The sequence below is a fragment of the Pteropus vampyrus genome, unplaced genomic scaffold, assembly GCF_000151845.1.
Source record: "Pteropus vampyrus isolate Shadow unplaced genomic scaffold, Pvam_2.0 Scaffold41, whole genome shotgun sequence".
Lineage (NCBI taxonomy): Eukaryota > Metazoa > Chordata > Mammalia > Chiroptera > Pteropodidae > Pteropus > Pteropus vampyrus.
In genome coordinates, this window is record NW_011888822.1 from 4,063,654 (window position 1) to 4,068,459 (window position 4,806).

Here is a 4,806-nt window from a genome sequence, read left to right on the forward strand (position 1 = left end):
TTCCCTTTTGAGGGGACCCGCACTCTCCGGGTCGATGATGTCCCCACCATTCCCTCTTGTCTTTCCTCCAGCTCCCTTCACTCATTTATCCAATGCTGCCTGGTCCCAGGAGTTATATGAGCTTATAATAGCTACTCTAGGCCTTTGGTTCATATCCATCCATTTCTTTGAGACTTTCCCAGATGCATGTGCATACACACACACACACACACACACACACACACACACACACACGCACGCACATATCTTACCTAGAGTTTATCCCTGTGCCTTACACCAATCACATCTTATACTTCTGTACTTTTGTGTCTTGGCAAATACCATTCCTCCTATTTGGAATGCCTTTTTTTCTGTCTGGTTAACCTTGATTACTCATTTTGAATCCAGCTAAAAACGTACCTCCTCCACAAAGCCACCTAGACTTCCCCAGGCAGAGCAAACCACTTGCCCTTTTGAATGTACACTGCTGTCATCATTTAGTTCTTTCAGTCCTCTGCTCTACACAAGGATCTCCTGAGGGAAGGAGCAGTGTCTTATGCACTTTAGTATCCTTGAACTCCAGCATGAGATCTGGCAAATAAATTCTGAATGAATGAATGAATTCTGAAATCTCAGTCTCCATGCCAGGCCTCCTACATGGATCAAGAGAAACTGTCAAGAAGTTTTTAGTCCTCTGCTTCCTGATGTTTCCGTGAAAGACACTGAGGTCTTTCAGCCTGACTTGCCTACACTCCTCCTCCCCTTCACTTTCCCATCTCTCACCAAAGCTATTACCCTTCCTATTTTCTCTGCCTCTAGAAATGTCAGAGACCCTCTAACAATTCCACAGTTAGTTAGCCAAGCCAACAACCTGGGAGTCATTTTAGTCCTTGTTTGGGGGAGGGACATCCCCACATCCTGGAGAGTATAAAATGTATTCCCTTATTCTCTTCTATGCTCCCATCATCCCTGGTACAAATTTTTATTTCTGATCCTTATCACGGCCAATTCTTTCAACAGTCTCCAACCTAACCTGTTCTCACACTGGCCTGATCCACTCTTCACGATATCATTCTCCACTTTCTAACACATCTGGAACTTTTCCACAGCTCCCCTTTGCCCTCAGGCTAAACTTTAACCCACCAAGCATGGCAGAGAAGGCTTCTCAGTTACTGTGCTCCAGTCCAAATGGCCTCCTTTCCATACTTTAAAATTGTGCATGTTCTTTCCTCTGCATGGAAGGCTCTTTTCCCAGGACTTCACGTGACCGACTCTGATTATTTAGGAATTCACTCAAATGCCATCAGAGAGGCTATCCCTGATCCTCCAGCCTCAGGTTGCCCACCACCTGAACTTGTCACCCAATACTACTCCATAATGATATGCCAGATTTTCTTATCACAATCAGTAATTTCCATGTTTGTATATTGCCTGTCTCCCCTGATGAATTGTAAGCATCATTAAGGTGGAGACCCTACCTATAGCCCTAGGTCCTTGACACAATACCGAATACACAGTTGGCAGCCAACTTGCATTGGTTATTGAGCATCAAATGATGAATGACTGTGTGAATGGGTAGATGGATGGATAGATGGGTGAATGTAAAAAAACAAGAATCTATTCTAACTTGTGCAGCTATGATAAAATGGTTCCAAAATATGTTCCCGTGTGTTCCTTCCAAAAGTAACACTTGTTTTAAATTAGGTATTTGAAAGAAACCTTGGAGTAAATGAAAGAGATAGGAATTCTTGCTGATCAATGAATGGTGTCAATGATGATGAGGATGAGGTAACTGAGGTCTCAGCTAATTTTTATTTGGGTTTTTTTTTTAGGTAGTCTGTGCTCCCTGAAACCTACAAAAGGTTTAACAACTTAAAATTGGTAGTGGGATTTGTTCAAGAAGATGTGCCATTTAACAATTTATCTTCATGACAGGTGCTGAAGAGTTCAAGGCAACTTGCTGATGCCCCACTTTCCTAAGTCAGAGCTCAGGAGGAAAGATGTTTTGTTAGGGAAATTAGAATCCTCCAAATAGATTCTTCTGTGTATTAATATCTCTGCTGGGCTCCAGATTGGATATTTCTGTTTACAGCCTGGTTATCTTTATTTGTATCTGTCCAATTCCAAGCATGCCACTAAGGAGACATATTGCCAGCTGTTTTAAGTTTTAAAGGCCAATTTTATCAACACAATATTTTTTAAACCCCACATGCACACTATGGTGAGAATGTGATTCAAATAAAGAAAAATGATAGGAAAAAAATATATATATCTTGCTAGTATTCTGGGAATCCAAGCCTCTCCGAGTTAAATCACATTCCCTTCGACACAGGAACACCAGAGGAGATTCGTATCATATTGTATTTTACTTCTTCAGTGTAGATTAGTCTCAAACTCTGACACAGCATCGAAAAAAAACTTCCACTGGGTTTGAAAGTCATGTACTGGAGACATAAATGAAAAAAAATAAAGGTCTGAGTGAAGGCTGAGCACTCCAGTCCCCTGGGGAAAGCAGAGTAGAGAAGAGTAAGGAAACAGATCATCAAGGAGAGGACTAGTCATGGGTTTAGAGGAGGGGACAGCCGAGAACTGAAAGCAGTGGAGGCTCAGAACACTCCTAATTACTGAGCTATGTATGTAGTGCTGCAACTTCCCTTCTCGGAAACACAGAAAGTGGCTCATTAGAAATCAGATCGCAGGCACACAATTTCTGAAAGGTTCACAGTAGAGAGGGAGGGAAACCATCACTCTTTTATGTCTCCACTGGATACCCGGTGCTATGGTTAGGGATTTACGTCTTCATTTATTCTGTCCCTGGTGCCCTAAAGGATTTAAAACCATCCTGATTCTGTATGGAAACCATGCATACAATTTTCTTAAGAAAAAATTCAGACTTTATAACTAATTCAGACTAAAGTTGTGGTAGCTGGAGAAAGAAAGGAACTGGGCAGATGGGGCACAGGATTAGGAAGGAAAATTTTCATTATGTGCCTATTACACGTTCAGTTTAAAGCATTAAAATGTGTTATTTTTTCAAAAATAAATTAGAAGTTTGAATGTATATAGTTAAACACTTTTAGATGATTTTGAAAATAAGCCTTTTCCCCATATAAGCTACCATTTGGGGAAAATGCAAGCGAACATTTCCTTGTCTGGGTAAACAATTTCTTCTATCTACCTGTCAAGCCTCTTTAAATATATTTTATGAAGTTGAGCATTCTTGCCTGATTTCTTCACCCTGTGGGCATTAAAATTCTAAATTAAGAACCCATGGGTGAACCAAAGAGATTCCAGACCCTCTTAGTGAGTGGTGGATTACTAATAATAACAAAGCCTAAAATCATGTTTAATTTGCTGAGTTAATCGACAAGATAACAAGCATCAATTCTACACATATATGTGTGTTGGCTGCATCACTGCAATTACGTGATGTGGTTTATTCATGAGAGAGGCCCTGGATTGCTCCAGTGATCTTTAGAACCAGTTCCCCTTTCTCAAATAAACATCAGAAAGGTCTGCATAATGACAGTCACCAATGGAAAATTAAAGGTTCTCTCTTTTACCCCCTATTGCATTGTAAGATAATTAAAGCCCAACCCAATAAAATGTTGAGCATTCTTATTCAGAAATTTAATTTTCACTACATCAGACTGGCAGTTAAACGATGTAGGCCACCTGCTGGCAACTTGACAAAGTGGGCCTATAATAAAGCTACAGTCTTTCCAAGTGGTTTTGCCAATGGCCAACCAGAGAAGGAAAGGGCCAAAAAAGAGGACTGTCTGCATCATCTACAGGCTCGGGCCCCAGTGCCTGCCAGTTTCTGGGTAACAAAGCCAAAAGAACTGTTTGATTAAAAACAGACAGACAAAAAAGGTATCGCATAAAATATGTAACACAAGAGGGTAAAATCTGCTATGTACTAACCATATTTCCATGAAGTCTGAATTTCTGCCCATCTGAGGAAGTGTGCTGGCTGTCAGCATAGGGGTCCCATAGCAGGGTTCCATTATAAAAACAAGATCATTCCAAGGAAGACCATTATGTGATAACAACAACGTGGGCATACAGAACAGGGTAAGCAAAAGGTAGATATAAAACATTTTAGAGTGAATAAATAAATAAGGACCTGACTACACAGTATGTGAAGGCAACTGGAATAGTGACAGGAATGCAGTGGAGTTCCATAAATGCAGTTACTATTACAGGCAAAGAAGCATGGTGAGGTCATATATGCTGTATGATGTCTTGTAGAAAACAAGCTCTTAAGAAAGTTACCCAAGCTCGCTGAGCCTGTTCATGAATATAGTGCAAGTATTTAAATAAGTTGATGCTCCTAAAATTACACAGGGACTTCCATTTCCAGGAGGATGAAGTAAACGTATTTTCCCTAATTCTGCTGCTAAGTACAGCTGAAAATCCTGGGCATTATACATAAATCAAACATAAGTCTAAAAGATGTGGAAAGGAGACTGCAGGGGACCTCAGGACTCGAGCTACATGGCAGTGAGTTCTCGGGAGCTTCTTTTTGCCACATATATCCCAGCCTGGGTGTCACCAAAGGGCCCAGACAAAAAAGCCAAAGGGCCCAGACAAAAAAGCCCCCAAAAAACTGCTTTCTCTAGCCAAAGAAACAAGAAAGGGATAATGTCACAGGACAGAAAACAAAAAAATAACTGCTCTACTGCAGCTAAAATCATTATAAACAACTGCGCCCCACCCCTACCCCTATCAGCAAAGATCAAGTGATGAAACTAGAGATTTCACCCTCTCCAGGCTATAAGAATTAGCCCCCAACCACCACATAAGGGTAGTGTCAGAGAAGGCTAA